At 43.5% G+C, this 25,834-nt stretch overlaps 1 protein-coding gene across 6 annotated transcripts in view; it reads left to right on the forward strand.

Moving 5' to 3' along the window:
• Positions 1 to 1,105: 1,105 nt before the first annotated feature.
• Positions 1,106 to 25,834, forward strand: part of RNF182 (ring finger protein 182) — a 38,725-nt gene continuing 13,996 nt past the window's right edge. Inside the window, exon 1 of one of the 6 annotated variants that reach the window (XM_081952105.1) lies at positions 1,106 to 1,188. The gene's annotated coding sequence lies outside the window, so the exon portion shown is untranslated. Of the gene's footprint in view, positions 1,189 to 1,667; positions 1,791 to 22,184; positions 22,300 to 22,575; positions 22,694 to 23,802; positions 23,824 to 25,834 lie in introns of those variants that run through there. The other 5 variants (XM_081952104.1, XM_081952106.1, XM_081952107.1 and 2 more) reach the window with 5 other exon arrangements.

Below are 25,834 nucleotides of genomic sequence, written 5' to 3' on the forward strand. Positions count from 1 at the left end.
AGGCTGTGGGGATACTGTTTATCTCCTTCGGTAAACAACAATCTCTGCTTATCTAAAACTGTATCTAGAAATTATGTTATTGGGAACAGTATGAGATTAACACCTAAATTTGGGAGAACTCAATTTTTATTAAAGGTACGATTTATTGCAAATACTGACTCATACAACAGTGGAGATTCTATGTAAGGATATGCTGGATTATCTCAGAGGTCAGAGTAGCCTCAAAAGATTTTCCTGGTGTTGCTCATCTTAGCAGTTCTTGGGATTTATCCAGCTGCACTATGCAGCATAATTGTTTTGTAACTTTTAGCACAATCTTTAAATACAAACAAGACATTCTTCACTTATCTACATAGCCGCCTGGAGTTTTCCCATCAGGATTTTTTTTTCCAATTTTCCAGTTGACCCCATTTCTGCATTCCTTTGCTTGCAACTTAATGACCTCAATCTTGCCAAATCTTTGGTAAATGTTCTCATTCCTTCTTCATTCATGCTTCAGCGGGCTTAATAAATTTAGAATTGATGGTAATAAGGATCAATAAATTCCTGTAGAATAAACCAGACAGCAAGCCAAACACTATTCACCATTGGACAGGTGAATCACAAGGCCAGAGAACATCCCCAGAGATGTAGAATAATTTTTCCTTAAATCAATGACTCTACTCTTTATTTAATAAATAAATGAAGAGAAACGTTAGGCTGCAAGTGGGTGGTGTGAAGTAAATATTTTAACGGCTGGTTGAATTTTTCAATGTTGATGATGATTGTAAAGTGTAAAATCTTCCAGGCTTTTGCTCTTCAATGTGGCTTATAAATACTTCAGTAAAATAGATTGAATTCACACCATCTGGCTTCTGACGTGAGAATTTGTATTGATGTAAAAAACGGGGGAACAGAAGAGGAACAACCAAAGGGTTCTTTCATCTAGACTCGAATCAAAGAAATGGGTAGCTGGTTTTCATGACGTCCCTTGGCACTCTTCTAAAAGGTTCCCCCCACCCACCCATTTTTTTTCCACAGAGGCTGCTTATTCCCGTAGAAGTCAAGATCGAAACAGATCATCCCTCCGTGCGTCTGGCCATCTCCTGGCTGGATCCCTTAAAATAACAACGCTGTGTGTGAGGAGGCTGCAACGAGAGGGGCAAGCAGCCTTTGCACCCTCCCATCTGCCTGACAGGCTCGCCTCAGGTGAGGTGGGGGGGGGGGGAAGCAGAAGCCCGAATACTCCTCCATGAACGGCTGAAAGCGCTACCCCCCCCCCCAACCTCCGCCCCGACGTCGCTGGCGGCGGGAACAGCCAGTTTCTATAGCGACGACACTGATCCGGGCTCCTCTCCTCCCGGTAGTAACAAAACCAGGGAGCCCCGCCGCTCTGCCCGACATTCCCCGTGGCTGCTGCGGCAGAGCTGGGTTGAGCGAGCCAGAAGGAAACGCGCCGTCTCCGGCACAAACCCCCGCCAAGCAAACAAGCAAGGTAGGGCGCGCGGCGCACAGGGCTGCGCCTTCGCCCGCGTCCCGCTCGCCGGGTTGCAGGGAGAGAAACGGCGCTCGAGGAGGTAGAGGAGGCTCTCGCTCTCCTCCAGGGCACAGCGGGCTCCAGCAGCCTCCGACTCCGAGCCTCCCTCTCCTCGAGCCGCTGAGGGTGGTTATGGAGAGGAGGGAGGGAAGGCGGGCGCCACAGGCGAAGTGGCGTGAAGTGAGGCGAAAACAGATAAAGAAAGCCACAGCCTCAGAAGTGAGGAAAGTTTGGCTGCTCCGGTTGCGGCTCAGCAGCAGCCAAAAGTGCGCAGGTCTGCAGGGCTTCGGGAGGTGGGGGAGGGTTTGATGGACCCTCTCAGGAGGCTCCCCTTGCTTTGCATCGATGGAAGCGGGTCGAAATCCTAGCGGTCGTTTTGATCGATTGTTCTGGTCTGAAATCCGATTCATTAATAAAGGGGAATGTTTGTAGCTCAGGGTTGAAATGAGTGGGGGTGCTCTCTGAGCTTGCTTGTTTTCTTGCAGACGTTTCATTACCCAACTAGGTAACAGCATCACTGCTACTGAGGAGTGCTGTTTGCTGTAAGCACTCCTTATTAGCACTGATGATATTACCTAATTTGGGTCATCTCTCACCCATTGCAATGAAACTGCTGTTTGTGGAGATGATCCAAACGAGGTAACATCATCAAAGCCTGCAGGAAATGTTGAAAAAGATGGAAATTACTGCTCTTCCACAGTGCACTTGTAATATACTTCACTGAAAATGAGGGTCATTTTCTAGCTTGATCAGAGAACAGGCTCATTCACTTAGCAATGAGTATAAAGATAACTTCACAAGGAACTGATGCTTGTATCCGTTCCATTTACTCTTCCCCATTACATGTAAGAGGCACAACATTTCTTGGTTCTCTTGAATACATGTTTAATGTCTGCATTTTAAAATGTGTGCGGTAAATGGTAATGTAAAGGAATAGTGTAGATCCTTTTTAGAATATCTGCCTAATGTTTTGATCATATGTATGGTATATTGTGTTTAATAATGGATTATGATTGGAAAACGATTTAAACAATATTGGATATTATTTTTCTGATGGGTCCTCAAATTAACTTTGAATTTTTAATGTGAAACCTTCTATTTACATTTAGTTATTATTCTAAGAGCACACGTTTCTTTAATATTGTTTAATATGCTGGCAAACTAAGATGGAAGCACTTTGCTACTTCAAAGTAAAATAGTTTAATTCCGTGACAAAGAGAATAACAAAAGAGTAATTTATGAGCTTGTACATGCTTGCAATACCAATACTTTGAATTGTATTTAACAAAACTGTTAATGTTAACTGTTAGCTTTGCTACTGTTTATTCCTATGAACAAGTAGCATTTGGTGGAAACCCAGAATAATTGTTCTGATCAGGTATTTTTAATTTACGAGGTACTTCATTGTTTGCAATCTTTACAAAAGGAAAAGAATGTTCTGACTCCAAATAATTGCATGAAAATTTTCAAGCATAGCCTTTATTGTCATTGTACAAAATAAATACAACAAAATTGGATAATGGTAAAAAAGAAGAGGGTAATAATCAAAAGGATTACAAATTACAAAGATCAATCATTTTTAAAATGAGCAGTTTAATCAGATTTAAGTGTGCTAACAATTTCCTGGCAGAATTTATATCTAACAATGGTTATAGATAATTTTTTTAAGTATTTAACTATTTCTAGTATAGTACAAAAGTGTTGTTACAGATAAACATTTAATTTACCACGTTTCTGTTTATTACAACTCCTGAACCCATTATTCTTTAGCAAAGTAGCATAGGCATGAAAAAATAGATGATAGGCAGACAGGCAACCAAACAAATAGATGATATAGGGGAGAGAGACAAGGAGATCAGAGGTAAGGGGCTGCTGTGTTCAGTAGAATTGCTTCATATGTGGACTTGGATAGCAACCCAAGATATTATGGGCACTTTTAGATGTAGTATTTGCATCACTCCAAGATCAATGGTACCCTCGTGATCACATGCCACAGTCTCTGTTAGGTGGAAGAACCGATTAATTTTCAGCTTTGCTTGATACAAAAGGAATACAAGTAGTCCTCAACCTACTGAGTTTACTTAGTGACCATTCAAAGTTACAATGGCACTGAAAAAAGTAACTTATCACCATTTTTCACACTTACGACCATTGCAGCATCCCCATGGTCATGTGGTTTATATTTGGATACTTGACAACTGACTCACATTGATGACGATTGCAGTGTCCCAGGGTCATGTGATCACCTTTTTTCTGACAAGCAAAGTCAACCAGACTCACTTAACAATCGTGTTACTAATTTAACAACTGCAACGATTCACATAACAAATATGGCAAGAAAAATTGTAAAATGGAGGAGAAACTCACCTAACAAATTTCTCCCTTAGCCACATAAATTGTGGGCTCAATTGTGGTCGCAGATTGAGGACTAACTGTATGTACCAATGCAGAATCACAAATAAAGTGCCAAAACTTTGAAGCAGGCAATTTCCCGCCATGCTATATGTCAAGTACCGACTCCTGTCTTTCCTTTTCTCTGTGGCTAAGCCATCTAATGTCACGGGCTAATTTTGCACAAGATTTAAAAAATGCAAGTGGGAAATGTCATGGCATCTTACTTTCATGTCAATCTTTTTTTATTATAATTGCTGAGGAAGAAAGCATAAAGTGAATGAGTGAAGGTGCAGTGATAGGTTTCCTCCCCCCCAGTTTTTTAATTACCTTGTCAGATAACACTGGTTGGAGCATCCAGAATTCTCTGTATTTCTAAGATGACAGTGGTGATTATGACATTAATGCATTCATAAATTGATTTTAAGAGTTTGAAAATAATGGTTCTGTGGGAACGGCCTTTTGCTTCAATGACTGTTTAGTTCAAGGAGGTGTATGCTACTCTAGACTATTTTTATTGTAAAGAATTTATATCAGAGATACAAAAATAAATTTAATATTGCAGTATCTTTCCATGAAATGTATAGTAAAAATGAATGCTAAAATATTGAGAACAGTGAATTCCCAAATGTTTAGACTAAATGTTGAAATAGTGGGGGGGAAAGCAGAATAAAGCACTCTTGACAGTACTAGATTTACGCATTGGCATATACACCACGTCAAACAATATTTTTCATTCACTGCTTCTTTTTGTATTTACTTCTACTGTATTTCCTTTTGCTGGTGTATATTCTTATATTATAATGTGATACCTTTTTATCTGTGAAACTGACAGAAACCTAAGTTAGTAGCCTAGTACAAAAAAAAATTTCCCCTACTGAAAATTTCAAATATATTATCTGGCAGCAAGAGGTGATATTTCTGTGTAAAGAAGCCATGGATCTCACAGTGTGTATGGCCCACATAAGGAAAGCATGAAAAGTTAAAACATATTTAACTTTAAAATCCAAAAATAAAATCCACACCTTTCCTAAAACATTAATAATCAAGCTTTATTAAAACACAGAAGTTTGTATTGATAAATTATGTTATTCTCTCCCTTTTAATGTAATGTCACACATGTAAAACTATGTAATAAAAGTGAACAATCTATGAGTATATACATACTCACATAAGGTAAAGATAAAGGTTCCCCTCGCACATATGTGCTAGTCGTTCCCAACTCTAGGGAGCAGTGCTCATCTCCATTTCTAAACTGAAGAGCCAGCACTGTCCGAAGACGTCTCCGTGGTTATGTGGCCGGCATGACTAAAGGCCAAAGGCGCACGGAGCACTGTTACCTTCCTACCAAAGTGGTCCCTATTTTTCTACTTGCATTTTTACATATTTTCAAACTGCTAGGTTGGCAGAAACTGGGACAAGTAACGGGAGCTCACTCCGTTACACGGCACTAGGGATTCAAACCACCGAACTGCCGACCTTTCTGATCGACAATCTCAGCGTCCTAGTCACTGAGCCACCATACCCACATACCCGTGCATAATTGCTATCCTTGCCATATGAAACTTTTGTTGCTTAAAATGTGCTTTTCTTTCGGGTGGGGTGGGGGATAAAATGCACATTGTAATCTCTTTGAAGACAGAAGCAAAAGAGTCAGTATATTTAGCATCCTTTGAAAGGCCATTCTATGTCCTCTTGATCGAACTATACCAACCATTAGGATGAAGTGAAGGAAGCCTAGAAGCCAGGAAGGAAAATACAGTATTTTACGTGCATACTCTTGAAGATTTGGGTCCCTGCCAAAAAGCAACTTCAAACACATGTAGGCACTTGCCAATGGCCCCTAGAGCCTGTGGTTTTACTGTTGCTATGGAACTCTGTTGGGACCTGGTTGTAAGCTTTTCAGGGAAATCTCCTGTGGCCCTCGCAGACATTCTGAAGTGTATCTACTTCTGCCTATTTATCTAGTTAATCACGCAGCGTTAACAAGCTATTGACATACACCTGCATCTTAAGGTGTGCTTTCCCCAATTAGTCCTCAAGTGTTGCTATCTTAAAACATTCAGCTGTTTGGATTTCATCGCTAATCACTTGTTCCTTGCTAAAACACCAGTGGCATGTCCTATTTTGATGATGGGCTCATATTTCAGAACATCACAGAAAGGTGGGGTTTTTGCACAGAATGATACCTTCTTGTTGTTTAAATAATGTCATCAAAGTGTTCTATTTATGGGCAATACATATGAACATGGAGTAAAGTGAACTCCTCTAGGTGCATTCCCTTGTGCAAAGTGATCGGTGTGTTTTATTCCTACTCCGGCGGTGAGGGTTACAAGAGGGACAAGTGCTGGTAGTCTTCTGCTTACAACAGTTCATTTAGTGACAGTTCAAAATTACAACAGCACTGAAAAAAGTGAGTTACAACCGTTTTTCACAGTTACGACCTTTGAAGCATCCCCAAGGTCACTTGAGGCTTGGTTCATATTTATTACCATTGCTGCGTCCCAAGGTCATGTGATCCCCTTTTGCAACCTCCTAACAAAGTCAATGGGGAAGCCAGGTTCACTTAACAACCAGGTTACTAACATCAACTGCAGTGATTCATCTAACTGTGACCAGAAAAGTCTTAAAATGGGACAAAGCTCACTTAAGAAATGTCTCAATGAACAACAGAAATTTTGGGATCAATTGTGGTCATAAGTCAAGGACTATTTGTATAATGCCAGAATTGGGATTGAGCAAGAAAGAGAGTGGGGAAAAAAGAAAATTGAGCAAGGAAGGGAGAAAGGAATAGGAAGAGAGAATATGCAAGAGGGGATAACAAGAAAAAGAGATAATTGGTGGATCACCTCTAGAGTAAGTGAGGGCTTCCCAGTAACATAGATGTCTCAATTGCCATATGATTCAGTTCTGAAAGGTGAGTGAGGGTCTTCTTGGAAAGGCAGAAAAGGTGAAAAATTCTCCCATCCACTTTGTAGTGATATTGACTAAGCCTGTGTGTCTAGTACTATCAAATCTCATCTTTTCCATCCTCATTCCGAACCAATGGTTAGAAAGAACATCTCTGCTTGATCTTTTATTTATAACCAGCAGAAAATTTACCCATTGTTTTTCTTAACTTGTCTCACATGAATATTATAAGGGCAGCCCCACTTGTTGGTCTTTTTCTAAGGGAGATTAGAGCATGGCTGTCAGGATAGAACAAATTATGAAAGCAGACTAGCAGGTGTTTTGAACACTAAGACTATGTATTTAATTTCTGTCCTGCAAGTATTATACAAAGAGTGATGAAGATTTTTCCATACATGGTATTTAACAGAGAAAACATTAGTACTACACTGCTGTTTTATAGAGCTTTTGCAGATCAAGGCAGCAAAAATCCAGATGCCTGGACGATGAAAGAGAGATACAAAAAAACTCTTCCCTGTTTCGTTCCATCCAGCAATAACTAGGATTTCTCGAGACCAAATAAGGTATCTTTACTGTTTATCCATAATGTCCTCCTACTTGAGCAGCCAAACCAATTTTCTTTTGATTTGGCTTTCATGAAATTCAATACACAACTTCTATTTTGCAATTTGGGTACAAATGGCCCACTAGCTTAAAAAGAGGTAAGAAACGAGAGCAGGCAGGGGGGCTCAATGGAAACACCATTCCGGTATGGTTGCAGCTGCTCCCAGCTGCCACCGCGACACCCTTACCAGGGCGTACCACCCGGAAACCACCACTAGTTCTGGAGCTAAACATCATCCTTACAGTTTTAGATGGGCTTTAAATCTAGAGGAATGACATCTTGACAGGTAGACATTAACCCTCCTCAAGCCATCACTTGTTTGTAGAATGGCCAGAGAAAATCCACATAGCATGTAGTGAACATTTTGCCTCCTTTCTCTATGTAGACAGGATGACAGGATTTTTCTCACTGTAGGAACTTTCATAGCTTATGGCAGTGATGGCTAACATTTTTGGTGCCGAGTGCTGAAAGCCTGTGTGCAAATGTGTGTTAGCATGTGTGCTAATGTGTGCGTGCGTACACCCACCCATAATGCAATATGTGCATGCCCCCATGCATGCTCATGCAACCCCCTTGCGCCCCGTGCATGCTTATGTGACCACCACACACGCCCTCCTCCCATATGTGTGTGCAAGCCCTGCGCATGCGCCCCACTCCTGTGCATGCACACACGTCTCCCACATGTGCACCAACTCCTGCGCATGCACGGCAGAGACCCCAGAACCAGCTGGCCGCCAGGAGGCGCATATGCATGCGTGACGGAACTGAGCTGAGGCAACAGCTTACATGCCTGCAGAGAGGGCTCTGCATGCCACCTGTGGCATAGGTTCGCCAACACGGGCTTATGGGGTAAGACATCAACTGGATTGTTGCATTTCCCTATTGGTTGTCTGAAGAAAGAACTGTTTCTTGCCAAATCTCAACAACTTAACAGGAATGAAGATAATCATGCAGCCAGCTTCATATACAACCAGCTTCATTCCCCAGGGAGTGGGGAATGGAAACAGCACCATATAAATGCCCAGAGAATGCAGTTTAGATCCTGTGAAGATGGATAAAAGCTCTGTGGGAAAATCCATTTCAAGTTGCAAAGATTTCTTTGAATGGGATGACTAACGCACTACTGTATGTGAAATGTCCTTGCAATGCATGGGATTTGCAGCAATATCTGCAAAAGGGATACATTTATGAAATGCGTTCCATATTGGAGCTACAAAACTAACCAAAAAAGGTTAGATAACAAAAAGTTACGGAAACACTAGCTCTTTGCTACCACCTTGTGGTTGTGATGATTTTTGCTACCTTTTGTCATTTCAAACCCCTGCCATAAGGTAGTCTTTGACTTACCATGTCCTGTTATGGGGATAAGTCAGTTGTAAAGTAGGCTATCAAATAACCCACCCAATTTTAAAGCCTTTTTTCCCCCCAGCGCCTGTTAAGAGAAGCACCATGGTCATTAAGTGAACCCATTGTTTGCTACTCATCTTTGCCAGAAACCAGAAGTAAATGCTGCTTTTCAGCAATAACAGTGTAATCACAATCACATGTTTGTGGAACTCTGCAAACAGCCATTAATGTGGGCCAGTTGCCAAGTGCCTGGAATGATGACGGGAGGGGTAAAGCCATAGAAACTTTGGAACTGGTTCATAAATACTTTTTTTTTCCGAGGTGGGGGTGTTCCATTGTAACTTTGAATGGTTGCTGAGTGAATGATTGTAAGTCAGGGATGGCCTGTAGTCTGTCCTTTTGCTTCAGGCCTCAAGTATGGGACAGATATTTGTGTATGCATAGGTAATTAGTTGTTCATTGAGAAAGCTGATATTTGTCACAAAACTGCTGGATAGCCCAATCTTTTATTGTATCATTCAAAGCAACAGATTGGCAAGTAGAAGTCCAAGTAGCACATTATACTTTGTGCAAGCAAAAAGCCATTTTGCAAGCTTCTGCGGGAAACATTTTACAGTCCAATAATCCAACTGATCGTGTCTGCAGCTGTCTATGTTTACATGAACTATGCAGGGTTTTTCTTTTGTAGGCATATCTCTGAAGAGGTGATATAGGTTAATACCATTTCCCCCCAAAATAAGACCTGTCCTGAAAATAAGCCCTAGCATGTTTTATGTGTGCGCCTAATATAAAACCCTACCCCTCCCAAAATAAATCCTATTTAAGAGCCTGCGCAGCTGCCCTTTCTGTCTGATTGTTCACCATGCCACAAGGCAAGGCAGGAGGGTGGAGCTGCCCCACGCACATCACACCGGTTTACCTCAGGGCCCCTGCATCCAGGCCATTCATGCCCCGATTGTGGCAGCGGCACTAACAGCCATGTGCAGGAGGCCACTTCTTCTTATCGGTTGCTTGCAGCCACAATGGAGTAGGAGGTCAAGTGGTGTGCTGATGTTGCTGCTGTGACCGCAAGGCGAGGCAAGTGTCGGGGCGTGGATGGCTTGGCTGGGGGGGGGGCTCTGAAGTAAGCTGGTTCAGGATGCATGGGGCAGCTCCAACCCTCCACCTTACCTTGTGGCCGCGGCACCAACACATCACTCGGACTCCTGCTCCGTTACGGCCACAAGCAAGCAGAAGAAGTGGGATGGTGGCCACACGGGTTCCTGCTGGAGGGGGCTGCCAGAGTTGCTGCTGTGAGGCGAGGCAGGCGTGGGTAGCCTGGCTGCGGGGGGCCCTGAGATAAGCCGGTACAGGCAAGCAGAAGAAGTCAGCCTCCCATATATAGGGAAAACATTGACACACCCCTGAAAATAAGCCCTCGTGCTTATTTTGGGGCCCAAAAGAAAATAAGACCCAGTCTTATTTTCAGGGAAACACTGAAAATCTGCCTTTGAGAGTACCACCATCATTTCTCAATACCTATTTAATAATAGTATAAAGAAAATGTAAATGTAATTGGCAAATTACTTTTCCCAGCATTGTAATTTCATATCAAGAAAATCTAAGTTTAAAAAAGTGTCTAACACAGGACCCTTGCCAAAATTAAAGATTTATAAGGTATTCTTGAGGACTTATTGTAATATGCTATGTTTTGTCAGAATCTGCATGATTGTTTTGTAAAGCAAGCCTAAATTTAGAGGCAAATTGCCTATATATAGTCTAAACACAATTTGCGTATACTTCATAAGTATACGCAAATAGTACTTAGGCTATATATAGGCAATTTGTCTGTAAATTTAGGCTTGCTTTACAAAACAACCACGTACTTAAAAAGTTATTGTGCCTGAATGAATGTGAATCACTAAAATACTATTATTAAAAAGCTACTAGAAAAGGACTAGATTTCCTACGGATTTTCATCTAGTGTTTAATGTTATTCATGCATTTTTTCAGAAAATAAACTATTACGGGTTCTGATGTAGACTTTTATATATGCATCATTATAAAAAGTATTTATGGAGAAGAAATGGTATAAAAGGAAGAAGGGTGTAGAATTTCACAGATAAATCAGTTTAATACAAACTATATCAATTTGGGAGAAATGCAGTTTCAGACTAAAATTTGCACAGGTATCTGTCTGTGTATTTAATATTATTCAGTTAGTTTTACTTTTATGATATTTCAATGTGGACATACAATTTCACACAATGTGATATGCTGATATATCATAGTATATGTGCATAAATATACATATAGTCGGAAGAAAATACATATATGATCATAAAATAAAGATCTAAAGTAGAAAAACTGTTTAATAGTATTTTCACCACTTTGTTTTCCTCCCTACATTATTCATCTCAGTGCTGGATTAATTAGCAAGAAGACAATTAATATTTGAATGTATATTCATGGGAGAGAAAGGGATTACAAGAGAGTAAGAGGTACATATGGGAGAGTACCCATCAAAAGAAATATGCCAATACTGTCCGTTTATGCCATGATGGCAAACGCATGGCATGCGTGCCACAGGTGGCATGCGGAGCGCACTCTGCGGGCACACAAGCCACTGCCCAGTGTAGCTGCACCACGCATGTGTGCGTGCCTCCCACCATCCAGCTGATTTTTTGGGTCTGCTGTGCATGTGGAAGACACATGCACATGCATTGGGGGGTGGGGGATGCAGCTGGGACCCCCACGCTCCATTTTTGGCACTGGGAGGCTTCAGGGAGGGCTTCGGGAGCCTGGGGGAGGCCATTTTTGCCTCCCAGAGGCTTGAGGAATCCCTTCGGAGCCCAGGTAGGGCGAAAAATGGAACTTCCAGAAGTTCCATAAGTGTTTTCGGCCTCCAGAGGGCCTCATTTTTCGACCTCCCTAGGCTCCGGAGGCTTTCCTCGAGCCTCTGGGAGGATGAAAATGGCCTCCCCCAGGGGCCCTCCCTGAAGCCTCCTGGTGCCAAAAACAGAGCGTGTTTCCGGAGTTCAGAAATGGGCATGTTTTCGACCTCTGGAGGGGCTCCAGAGCCCAGGGGAGGCCATTTTCACCCTCCCGGAGGCTTGAGGAAAACCTCCAGAGCTTGGAGAGGGTGAAAACTCCACACACGGGGTGGGGTGGGGGGTCACACACACATGCACAAGGGGAGGTCGCATGCATGCACGTGTGCGGGAGTCGCACACGCATGAGCAAGTGGGCGGGGCATGTTGCATTATGGATGTGGGGTATGCGCTCACGCTATTGCGCACGCGCACATAATTTCAGCATGCGGTTACAAAAAGGTTCGCCATGATTGGCCTAGAGCACTCATGACTGTGAGCCAGAAGCCATTTAGAAAGCAATACAAAGCCTTTCGTGTGAAACTGATTAAGGTCTTCTGAACTTTAGATATGCAGGGCAGTACAGGGTGCTAATCAACTAAGGAGATAGGCCTGAGCTTGTGAACTTGTGATTGATACTTTTTAGGGACTTGCTATCCTTCAGAGAAAAACAGCTCAGGAAGAGATAGCTGGTTTGGGCAATCTCTCCATTCTGTGAGTGCAAAAAGAAGAGTTGGGAATATGGGTCAGACACGGGACAAAACGTACTAATTGACTGTAATGGAAAACACATGACTGAGAGAGAAATATTGAGACGGTTTTAAATGCAGGAATTCGTTACAAAGTTATTTTTTCTACACTGTTGTAATTAAACTATTACCGTCTGAGGCAGTCACTAAACAAGGACTACCTATACATCCAAACCTCTTGAAGGAATGTGAAATTGCCATCCTATTTGACAATTGGTGGTCAGGGTTAGTGATAGAGGAAGGAAAGAGGGCAAATTTATTCTTTTCTTCAAAAACAGGGAAAAAGGAGACCAAGTGAACTATGGTGTAGTTAGTTTTCATTCAGACTGTCTATAGCAGGAAGAACTTTACAATATATTGTTAAGTGGTCAGCTTGGGAATAACTAGAGAAAAAACTGTTTTGCTTGGCAAAAGCTAGCATGGATTTATCAAGAATAAATCGCGATAAACTAACCTGATGAACAGGAATGGAGTGGATGTACTGTACCCTGATTTTCAGAAAAGCATTTGACAAACTCTCCCCCATTTTCTCCCTAGTAGAGAAAATGAAATGGATACAGAACTGGCAGAACAATTATACTCGACAAGAATCCATCAGTGCCTCCCCTGAAGTCAAGTGGCATCTTCCATGACTCCGTTCTAAGGCTTGTATTGTTCAACATGTTAAAAAAATATGATTACAAGAATTAAGGTAAAGGTAAAGGTTCCCCTCGCACGTATGTGCTAGTCGTTCTCAAGTCTAGGGGGCTGTGCTTATCTCCGTTTCAAAGCCGAAGAGCCAGCGCTATCCGAAGACGTCTCCGTGGTCATGTGGCCGGCATGACTAAATGCCAAAGGCGCATGGAACGCTGTTACCTTCCCACCAAAGGTGGTTCCTATTTTTCTACTTGCATTTTTACATGCTTTCGAACTGCTGGGTTGGCAGAAGCTGGGGCAAGTAATGGGAGTATAAAATAGAACAGGGAGCTTGCTCTATTACACGGCGCTAGGGCTTTGAACCACCGAACTGCCAACCTTTCTGATCAACAAGCTCAGCATCTTAACCACTGAGCCACTGTGTCCCTATACACACTGCATGTACTGTACTGTACTATAAATACCTGTAATTACAAGAATCACAAATGAAATAAATGGGAGGGGAATGTGGATCATTATTTTTGAAGATAGGTCAAGATTCAGGAGAACCTACGGATATTGGATGGAAGCCATCAAGATGAATTTCAAAAGGGACAAATGCAAAGTCTTAGATTTGTATAGGAAAATTCAATGGCATGAATACAGAACAAAGAATCATACCGAGCAGCAGTACATGTAAAAAAGGAACCGAATGTTTTGAGGAGCATGAATCAATGCTTTACTGCAGCTGCGGAGAAAGCAATGAAATTGCATTGACAAGAACAGGGTCTTCTCTATTCTGTATTGGTCAGATTGCACCAGTGGTGGGTTTCAAATTTTTTTAGAACCTATTCCGTAGATGTGGCCTATTTTGTGGGCGTGGCTTAGCGGTCATGTGACCAGGTGGGAGTGACCAACTTGTAAATGTGGTGAAACTCAATTAACAATGCTCTTGCTTAGGAACCAAAATTTTGGTCTCAATTGTGATCATAAGTTCTCTTCCTTTTTCTTTCTTTCTTTTTCTTTCTTCCTTCCTTCTTCCTTTCTTTCTTGTGTCTCTCTCTCCCTCTTTCTTTCCTTCCTTCCTTTCTTTCCTTCCTTCCTTTCTTTCTTTCCTTCCTTCCTTCCTTTCTTGTGTCTCTCTCTCCCTCTTCCTTTCTTCCTTCCTTCTTCTTTCTTTCTTGTGTCTCTCTCCCCCACTTTCTTTCTTTCTTCATTCCTTCTTGTGCCTCTCTTTCCCTCTTTCTTTCTTTCCTTCCTTTCTCTTCCTCTGTCTTCTTTCTTTCTTTCTTTCTTTCGTCTCTCTCCCCCACTTATTTCCTCCCTCCTCCCTTCCTTCCCTCCATCCTTCTTGTGTCTCTCTCTCCAACGTTCTTTCTTTCTCTTTCCTTCTTTTTCTTTCTCTCTTTCTCTTTCTATCTTTGTCTCTCTCTCTCTTTCTCTCTCTCTCCCTTCCTTCCCTTCTCTCTTACTCTTTCTTTCTCACTCTCCCCCCCCCCCACACACACACACATACCTTCCAGTTGGTGAAAATTTCTGTTTTGCCAGCTGGGAGGCTGGCAAAGAAGCCTCGTTTTGCCTGCCGCCCGTGTCACTTCACTTGCTGCAACTCGGACAATGGGGAGGTGGGAGTAGCACTGTCCGGGTTTGAGGAACGGATGTTCCTTCTGCTCAGCTTACGCACATGAAAGACCCCCGCAGTTCCACATCCACAGCTGATCCCTTCTTGGCCAAAAGGGCGCCTTTTCGGTCCCAGCTGGGCGTCTGGAAGAGAGTGGCCGAAGTGGCTTCTCTCTCCTCCTCCTGCAGCCGAAGGAAAAGCCCCGGGGAGACGGGCTCCGCGCGCTGCAGCCCGGCAGAGCAGCGTGTGGAGCCCGTCTCCCTGGGGCTTTTCCTTCGGCTGGTAGGAGGAGGAGAGAGACAGACTCCGCGCGCTGCTCTGCAAGGCTGTCGCAGCCGATCTTCCGCTGACCCCTAAAGAAGAGGATCCAAGCAGGGGTGGTGGTAGCTCCGAGCCTTCTCGCCTTCAGTCAGAGCTGATTCTGCACCTTCTACGTTGTCCTGGGCATGCGCCCACCAGCTTGCCTGTCTTGTCTTACACAAGTTGGCCAGCTGAAGCCTCCCGCCTTTCCTGAGCAGCTGGCAGCTGCAAGAGGCGCGAAGGGGAGGCAGGTGGGGTTTGCAACCCGAAGGCTGGCATTTTGTCTCTGCAGCATGAACCAGCTTGGGTGCGACCGGAGAAGCTTCCTCAGTGGAGCTCCTGAAAGGGACGCAGGCTGCCACCGCTCCACTGAAGACATTTCTGAGAAGAGAAACTTCTCCGGTCGCGCCCGAGCTGGTGGAGCGCAGGCAAGCGCCGTCCCGTGAAAGGGGCGGGGCAGGAAACTTACTTCCGGGTTCATTGGCCAACCGGATCGCGCGATCCGGTGCGATCCGGCTGAAACCCACCACTGGATTGCACCTAGAATATTGCATCTATGTGGGAAGAGCATTGTCAGATTGTGGCATGTCCACAAGAAAGTAATGAAGATAACATGATGACTGGAGGGGGGGGGGAGCTGTGACAGACAATTGGAGGCATTGATTGTGTTTAGCATTCAGAAAAGTAGACTACAGGAAGACCTAATACCTGTTTTCAAGTACATAAAAAGCTGTCAGATCCAAATAGCAATAGCACTTAGATTTATATACCACTTCACACAGCTTTATAGCCCTCTCTAAGCAGTTTTACAGAGCCACATATCCCCCCCCCCAACAATCTGGGTCGTCATTTTACCCACCTCGGAAGGATGGAAGGCTGAGTCAACCTGGAGCGTGGTGAGATTCGAACTGCCGAACTGTAGGCAACTGGCAAATGACAGAATTGCACAGAATTGTTCCAAAAGACAGGATTAAAAAGATTTTTGTTTGACATCAGGGGGGAAAAATGCTGCACCAATGAACAGTGGAATAGACTGTCCCAGAAACCAGTAGATTTGCCTTTCACCTGTGGAGAATGTATTCCAGCTTTGAGCGAGTGGTTGGATTAGATGGTTTTACAAGATGTTTTCCAATTCTTATATTCTAATTACATCATTGTTTTTTGACTTTGAGTCAGAATGGTATGTTCTGTTCTACACTCTGGAATAGAACAGAACAGATCTATTAGCATGCATGAGATTGCTGCTTTAAAAAGCATAGTATGTATTAATTAAATCAGTCAGTACACTTTTTTAGTCGCAAGATCTTTCCTTAACCTTTGGCAAAGACCTCCATGGGGAATGTGATGATACAGACTGGGAACATGAAATGCTCATAGACGGGGTCTTGTGGTTGTGATTTGTTTTTTTCTCTAAGCTTTTTGCATGTGAAAATAAATACGAATTGTGATGTAGAGCCAAATTGGTCATGTGTTTTGATTATGACATATTTTAAAGTTGAATTCTTGGTTCATTATTTGAGGTTTTTAATATTTTATCCCTGTTTATTATTAATGTAGTTAATGTAATTATTAATTATCTATATAGTATTATCTATATATTATAATAAAACAAAAACTTTATACTTTTAGCATTTTAGCATTTTAGCAATTACATAATAATGTAATTATTAATTATCTATATAGTATTATCTATATATTATAATAAAACAAAAACTTCATACTTTTAGCATTTTAGCATTTTAATAGTTTAGAAACCCAATATTTTAGAATCTTTTTTTTTCTTTTTGAGCCTTCAGGTCATTGTTGACTGTCTTGTAGCAACTGCCTAGATTAGTCCCTGCAATTTTTTTGGGCAAAGATTTTGGAAGTGGTTTATCATTGCTTTCCTAGGACTCAGAGGGAATGACTGGCCAAAGATTACCCAGCTGGCTTTGTTCTTAAGGCGTGACTAAAATTCATGGTTTCCAGCTTCTAGTCTTATGGCTAACCACTATACGAAATTGGCTCTCATTCAACATAGTTAGCAGTGTAAAAATAGGTAAGTTAGCCTTTAAGTATTTCAGACTCTCTTCAATTTTTTACCACCTTTAAGTATATTCTACAGTATATAATCTTTTCTTTATATTTATACATTATGTATAATTTGTGTAGAAACTTCATCTTTTTAGAAACTGTGAATGTTCACAGAACTATGCAATTTAATACAATTCTCTGAAAACATAGATACTAACTCCCCCCCCCCCCCCCCCAAATGCTGTTGTGGCACCTTCAACATTTTTAAAAAATTAGATTTATATCTCAACCTTTCTTTGAGACATCAAGACAAGATTATATTGGAATCTTCTTTAGGCTATTCCTGCAATAACAAGGAGAAAGTAATCAGCCGATTACATGTATCCATTTAAATATTGATTTTCTTTATCAGAGTGAGTGCCCTCAGGAACTCAGGACGAAATATGTAGCACTATTGTATCTCATCTACTTTTTTTCAGAGCAATAATCTATGAAATAGGTCGCTCTTTGGTTCCAGTCCAAAAATATAACCACTTATATCATGCTGGCTCAATTTGTATAATTTTATTAGCTAAAGTTATGACTGTGTGCAATGACAATTGAGCACAGAAAGATAGAAGGATTACATTACTTTTTCAGGAAATCTGCAAACTGGAAAAACGATTCTTACACAACATTATCTTAGATTATTGAAATAAAAATTGAAAGGACATTAAAGAAAGACAGCCAGGACATTTCATTCAGTTCTGCCAAGAAACGTTGTGCATTTTATTTAGAAATGCTTTTATTTACAAAATATTTTAATCTACATTTTAATGTATTTATTTCTTAATCATTTGGATATTCTGGTGTCTCCTAAGGAAGGACTGTTACTGAAAATGCCATCCAATTCTGTCATTGGCTAGATTAAATTGCTCTTTTATCATTCTACACAGTTTAAAGTTGCATCAGCAAGTGTGTCAGCCAATAAATAAGTAAAATAAGCTACATTTACTTGCTAATTTCTCATTCTTGCCAATACATAGATTAGGATATGAATCAAGACTCAATTCATATGGTTAGCGTCTCCAAATCAGCTGTTTTCTACCAACCCTTCAAATCAACATTTGAATCAAACCTTGTGTTTTGTGTACAGATGTATACTGAGGCATTTATTAGTCGTGTACCCTTAGCTTTGTTATGTTATGGGGCTGTGTAAAACATTCAACAGGAACATTTTTGCAAAGTGTATTAACATAAGCACAATCATTCTTTTTTGAAGCATTAAAACAACTACATCATTTCAAGTGCCACTTTGTAAAGTGTCCTTTCAATCGGTTTGTTCATCTGTAATATTTTAGGTTTTTTAAAAAATTAAATTATAAACACTTGGCCAAGAATATAAGCTTTTATTATACAAACCAAAAGAGTGTTTTTTTCGTGATACAGCTGTTTCATATCACAGTACTGTAGTTTTATAAAATAAGATAATAATATTGTCTTGTTCACCATACCAGTTGCTTCTGTTTCACTGGGAAATTAAAAACTTCACAAGAACAGTGAAGCCTGTGCATGTACTATGGCAGTGATGGCAAACCTTTTTGGTTCGTGTGCCAAAAGGGGGGGAGCGCAGGGGGGTCGCTCGCAGGCATGCACACATGACCATTTACATGCTTCCCCCCCCCATTTTTTGCATGCTTTTTTTGCCCTCCCCAGGCTCCAGAGGCTTTATAGGAGCCTGGGGAGGGAGAAAACAGCCCTCCCCTTCCCCCCCGGAGGCCCTCTGGAGGCTTCAGGAGCTTCCCTGAAGCCTCCGGAGCACACAAAACCGGCCTTATGGGTAAACCGGAAGTTCGGGAACGGACTTCTGGTTTGTCTGAAGGGGCGTTTTTAGTCCTCCGGAGTCTTCAGGGACCTCCAGGAACCTTCCCTGAAGGCTCTGGAGGACGAAAAATGATCCTATGAGCAAACCAGAAGTCTGTTCCTGAACTTCCGGTTTGCCCATAGGGGCGTTTTTTTGTGCTCCGGAGGCTTCAGGGAAGTTCCTGAAGCCTCCAGATGGCCTCCGGGGGAGAGGCTGTTTTCGCCCTCCCCAGGCTCCTATAGAGCCTCTGGAGTCTGGGGAGGGCGAAAAATGGCCTAAAAAAAGGCTGAAGTCAGCTGGCCAGCGTGCACATTGCGCGCTGGCCAGCTGACAGGGCAACGTCTTGCGTGCCCTGACAAATAGTTCCATGTGCCGCCTGTGGTACTACGGTATGAAAATTCTGCATATTTTATATTGGTTTCATATTTGTACATGAATAGTCTATTTGTTCTGTGCAACAGTTTCAGTTCTGATTTAGGAAATGTGCAGCCGTTTTAAGATGTTGCAGACATGTTTGTACCTCCAATCCAAAATGCTTTTGTAACTCTCTACTGTTTCATTAAAATCTGTGGTTTGAGACACTATCCTTAATTCACATAAATTATTTTTTTACACAGATAGTAGTTTTGTTATCTAGACTGGATAGCGGTTTGTTTTTGTGCAAGGGAAGGTATCTCTATTTTAACAATAAGCATCTTAATCATGATGCAACATATATAAGGTAAAAGTAGAGGTTCCGCTCGCACATATGTGCTAGTCATTCCCAACTCTAGGGGACGGTGCTCATCTCCGTTTCAAACCCCAAAAGCCAGCACTGTCCGTAGACATCTCTGTGGTCATGTGGCCGGCATGACTAAACGCTGAAGGTGCACAGAACGCTGTTACCTTCCCACTAAAGGTGGTTCCTATTTTTCTACTTGCATTTTTATGTGTTTTCGAATTGCTAGGTTGGCAGAAGCTGGGACAAGTAACAGGAGCTTACTCACTCCGTTATACAGCACTAGGGATTCGAACCGCCGAACTACCGACCTTTCTGATCGACAATATTTGAGTCAGGAATTATTTGTACTGGGAGCTAGGAGACCTTGTCCCTAAAAGGGACAAATATTGATTATATCTATGTCCCATCTTACCTTCAGGAATTCAAGTTGATGTGTATAGTATCCTTCTATTTTTCCCCACAACAATAAACCAGTGAGATTAGATGGGCTGAGAAAGAATGTTTGGGTTAAGATCATCCAGGATGGACTTGAATTATCAATAGCACTTAGACTTACCGCTTCACAGTGTTTTACAGCCCTCCCTAAGCGGTTTATAGAGTCAGCCTATTGCCCCCAACAATCTGGGTTCTCATTTACCCACCTCGGAAGGATGGAATGCCGAATCAACCTTAAGCCAGTGAGGATTGAACCCTTGGCAGCAGTGGTGGGATTCAAAAATGTTTACTACTGTTTCTGTGGGTGTGGTTTTGTGGGCATGGCAGGGGAAGGTTACTGCAAAATCCCCATTCCCTCCCCACTCTCAAAATTGCTGCTACCAGTTCTCTAGAACCTGTTATAACTGGCTGGATATCACCTCTGCTCAGCAGTCAGCAGAATTAGCCTGCAATGCTGCATATTAATTAGAATAACAGAGTTGGAAGAGACCTTGAGGTCATCTAAGCCAACTCTCTGCATGAGCAGGAGAATCTATACCGTGATGGCGAACCTATGGCACACGTGCCACAAGTGGCACGCGGAGCCGTATTTGGTGGCACGCCAGCCGTCAGCTCCGGCGTACTGATTTTTCACCCTCCTTAGGCTTCAGGAAGCCTCTGGAGGCTGTGGAAGGTGAAAAACAGCCCCAATGGTCCAACTGGAAGTTCATTCCCAAACTTCCGGTTTGGCCGTTGGGGTCATTTTTCACCCTCCCCAGACTTCAGGAAAGCCTCCGGAGCCTGGGGAGGGGTCACATGTGTATGCACAGGTGGGTGGGGAGATTGAGTGGGCAGGTGCAATTTTGGCACGGCAAGAAAAAGGTTTGCCATCACTGATCCACACCATTTCAGACAAGCGGTTGTCCAGTGTCTTCCTGAAAACCTCCAGTGATGGGCCACCCATCACTTCCCTCCCTCCCTGGTGCCAGTCCAACAGCTTGGATTCCCTGGTGCCAGTCCGACACCTTTAGCCCAACACTACCTAGGCATTCATACAGTTAACAATAGGATAAAAATAATAACACGGAAATTCAGTAGTCGTCCATCAGTGTTCGGTTGACGTCAGATGGCAGATTAAATGAACCCAAAATGAAATAAGGAAGGAAAAGCCCTTATCTTCAGGCTGAGGAGGAATTTTTGCCATGGGCATCTTGTTCGAGTATGCTGGGGGAAATGCCTGCTTTGGAAGTCTTCCCTCATCCAGTGTGCCATGGCCAACCAGTTTTATGTTGAAAGGAGGCTTCTTTATTGCTCATTCAGTGCAGCATCTTAGTGCTCCTAAGTAGGCTTCCCCCACCCTGTGAACACTGAGCCTTTTGTGCTGTTTATCCACAGCTGCAGCATGCCATTCATTTCTTCATCAGCACTGCAGCAGTTTGAGAATCCAGTGCTTCCCCACCTATTCACTTCCTTTCTCTTCACTCATCGTACAACGAGGGTGGTTAAGGGAACAGATCGCCTGCACGATCCCTCCCTGATACAATCATCTATATATATGAAACTGTTGGGACAACGGTGGAAAGCAAGTGTCATTCATACATTGATGACATGCTTCTCTGTGTTATCTAAGTCAGGAGAAAGAGAGGTAATGAAATAGGTTGGCGATATATTTCTGGGTATTTTCTAAATCAGGCGAAGTCAATAAGGTGAATCTGAATACCAGATTCAGATTTAGTCACATTGCATGGGGGTGGGGGTGGTGTTAACTGGGAATTAGAAGGACTAACCACTATTGCTGGATTTGCATACTCCCTCAAGTAGCATGCTCTTGCAGCCATCACTTGGAAGCAAAATGGCTTCTATTACAAGGGGTGCATGAATTCAACTCCACTTGACACACTACCTACAACTGTTCCTGGATAACCTGACTAAATTGCTCTGGTAACTTATTGCAGTGTCTTCTGTGTGGGATTTTCCTTGAGAAACCTGCATTTCTTTGCTTGAGAAGTTGCAGTATTGCCAAATGCACGCTGTCTCGAATTATGATGGCAATTGTGTTGCTAAGCGAGACAGTTGTAAAGTGAGTTTTGCTCCATTTTAAGATCTTTCTTGCCACTATTGTTAAGTGAATCGTCGCTGTTGTTAAGTTAGTAACATGGTTGTTTAAGTGAACCTGGCTTCCTCGTTGTTTGTCAGAAGGTTGCAAAAGGAGATCACATGAACCAACACCCCCCCCCCCGGGATACCGCCATATCACAAATATGAACCAACTGCCCAAGCATCTGAATTCTGATTATGTGACTGTGGGGACGCTTCAACGGTTAAATGATCATAAGTCAGTGCTGTTATAACTTCAAACAGTCACTAAATGAATGGGTTGTAAGCTGGGGACTATACCACAAATAGGTAAATGAATGGAACAACCCCAATTCATATTATATTATATCATATATCATATTACATTCATATTATATTCATATTATACCTATTGCATTATAATATGAATTATGTTGGCTGTCAGCTAGTTATGGAGATAAATTCAAAATAAGTATAATAATTTATCATATGCATTGTTGCTTAGAAATAGGGGTCCCCGGGACCGGTCTGCAGCATTCCAGAAACTGGGCCGCACAAACAAAGGAAGCCCCATTCGCGGGATTTAGACAGCACGCAAAATAATGCTCCCTCCGGTCCACGGAAAAACATCTCACCGTGAAACTGGTCCCTGGTACCCAAAAGATTGAAGGCCGCTGGCTTGGAAAATCTCCTTTCTAAAGAACTTCACCAATTGGATGCCAAAGTATGCTCAATGCAAAGCAATGCTAAGATTCCAGAGGCTTGTATGAAATCAACACTGTTCTTCTTCTTTTCAACCCGCTGCATTTACCTTTCAACCCTTTCATGGTTGATTGGAGGAGTAATAATGCCTGGAGGGCAGGAGGCTTTTATACAAACTGCTGACCAACTGACCTGAAGCTCAATCAGCAGAGAGAATCACAATGCAATGGAAGGAGGGAAGGGCAAGGGCAGCGTTTGTGATCTCAATCTGATTACCCTGGGAGAGAGAATGCCATAAGCAATTTGCAGGCTGCTGGTGTTTTGCAAACTGCAGCAATTTAACAGCAGATTAAGAGAAACATCTTTTCTTTTTTTTTTTTTTTTTCTGGACTCTGGTGAATGAGAGCGACTGCCTTTGAAGTAGAATCCAGATTTCTATAATTATGCAAAAAGTAGTGTGGCCATCCTTCCCATTGGAAATATAGTTATTTCCAATGATGTCATTTTATTTCATAAAGACATTTACTTATTAAAAATTCCATTTTCCTGTGCGCTGCTTGGAGAGTCCAAGCATGGTTAAATTCTGTCCTTCTGCCCAATGGACTGGATTGAATTTTCTGGCCACGCCTCCTTGTCTCCTCCAATATTCAGTTTTCAATTCAGTCCAGCCCATTCGGACACACTTTTAAATTGTCTCCAAAACTTTTTCGTTTCTAGCTTAGCTATAGTTTTAAATTTGAGATTCTCACCTGGAGTTTAGTTGTAGCATGCCCCCTTTTTCTCCTGCAGGTTTCATTGGAGCTCGAGAGGGGGGGGGTTGGCTCTCCAGACATCCTGGGCTCGGCTCGGGCTCTGGGAGCTCTCTACCGCCGGGGTTGTCCTTTCGGTGACCCGCGTGGCGAGACACTTAGAAGCTCCATCGGGAGCGGAGCAGCGAGCGGTTTCAGCGACGACGAGTGGAGCGGCAAGAGGCTCCAGCAACGACAAGCGGAGCCGCAAGGCAGCGGCGAGCGGCTTCCTTCATGAAGCCGGGCAGCGTCGCTACCTCTCGGGGCGCTGCCATCTTGTGTTAGCCATCTTGGTTGGCCATTTTGGGGCATCATTTTCCCATCTTTCGCGCTGTTTGCCACTCTTTCCAGCAATGACTCGGAGGTGAGTGGAGTGAGCGATCGGAGCGGGTTTCCACCTGTGGCAGTTTTGGAGGCAGTTTTTGGAGGTCTTGGCTACAGTCACCCTCTACCTTGTGCCTCTCTGCCACTTGATCCATTCCGGACTCAGCCTTCCCTTTTTCTGGCAGTGTTGAGTCCTCTTCTGGTGCGCCCTTGCCCTGCTTCTCAAGGGCCTCTAAGGATTGTCTCCACCTCTGGAGCCCATTGTTCCCTTCGGCTGTTGGATCCGGGCAGTAGCTTCACCATGGCTGATGAGATCTCTGAGGCTCCTTTATCTGCAGGCCAGTCTTCTAGCCAGGTGGGGCCCTATCTCAGAAGGGTGGGCAGGGCTGCCAGGGAGGCCATTAGGGGAGCCAGGGCCAACAGGCCTTATTCCAGGGCCACTAAGGCACAGGAAAAGGATGGCAACAGACGCCAACAGACGCCGAGTCCCTTTCGGGAGAAGGGGCGGTCTATAAATACGAATAATAAATAAATAAAATAAACAAAAGGCTCTAGAGAAAGAGTTTGTGAAGGCTCAGAGGCAGACAGTGGTTCAGGTTCACCAGTCAGACCAACCAGGGAGCCCTACTGGACAGGAATTAGCTGGGCCTCCCCCATCTATCTCGGAGAGCGAGGGTTTTTCCCAGGATGTTTCCCTCTCTGGAGAGTCCAGATCTCCTTCCCCTTCCCTTGGAGGAGGTGCAGCCTTATTCGACTGTGAGGTGGTCTCTGAGAGGGAGGGCTCTCTCTCCCCTGTTCCCTTGGCTTGGGATTGCACACTCAGGGACACTGTGGTGGGGACCCCCCCCCAGTGGAGGACCAGGGACCTGCTCTCTCGGTGGAGATGTGTGAAGTAATTGCAAGGCGTACTGAGGTGTGAGGTGCAAACTCCAGTATCCCAGACCCCTGAGCAGGGCCCCAGTCTCTACGACTCCCCAGGTCCCTCAGGCTCTGCAGAGCACTCAAGCTCACAGACCTTCTTCTCCACCTCCATCGGTGACCAGTGCTGAGTCAGTGTGGGATGATGGGGATGTGGGGGATCAGGAATTGTCGGACGACAAGAATATGATCCCTGATAAACCTGCCTTTGCCGGGTTATTCAAACCTACCTTATTCAAGTCTATATTTTTCAAGGCCAAGGTGTCGACCCACATGGAAGTGGAGGTCCCCTCCCCCAGACCAAGCTACTACAGATCCTGAGGATCCTAGTAAGGGGTTCTTTGATGAGCGCAGGAGATTGTTCCTTCACCCAAAGTTTTTAAGGATGTAGTCCAACGCCAGTGGGTGCAACCAGGAACCCTGGCTACCCCTGGGGGTAATGACAAACATCTTTACTCTGTTGATCCCACCATGGAGGAGATCCTTAAACTCTCCTCTGTTGATCCTCCGGTGGCAGCTCTTACTTCATCCTCAGTGCTCCCACTAGACCTGCTGTAGGGGCTTAAGGTGGAGGACAAGAGGGCTGAACGGGGTTGCCATGAGACCCATCAAGCTGCAGGGTGGGCCATTAAGGCAGCCACCTCCACCTCATTGTTTAATAGAGCCACGATTGCCTGGCTTCACCAGTTGCTCACTAGATTGCCTTCAGAGGATTCCAGGCTGTGCCACAATGTAAATAAGATTGTGGCCGCAGTGGAATATTCGGCGGATGCTACCCTTAATGCGGCGATGTCACTTCTTGTTGGCTCCTATGGCTCCGCCATTGGAATGCGGACATGAGATCAAACTGGAAGCTTGGGGATGCTCTAGACTCAGTGTTAATTGAGAATAAGGACAAGCGGAAGGTGATGCCTTCTGTTTCCCAAAAGTCGGACCGTAGGTCCTCTTCATACTTCTGCAGCCTCCCTGCCAGTCCAACCCTCAGCCTACCCCTTCCTCCTTTCAACATTCTTATGCTCAGGGGATAGATCGCACCCAGGACAGGCAGCCATGTCGGGACAGGGCCCGTCACCAGTCCTTTTCCCGTCGGCCCTTTCATGGAGGGTCTGGAAACAGGTCTTTCCATCAAAACA

This window comes from Natrix helvetica, assembly GCF_964273705.1.
Source record: "Natrix helvetica genome assembly, chromosome: 4".
Classification (NCBI taxonomy): domain Eukaryota; kingdom Metazoa; phylum Chordata; class Lepidosauria; order Squamata; family Natricidae; genus Natrix; species Natrix helvetica.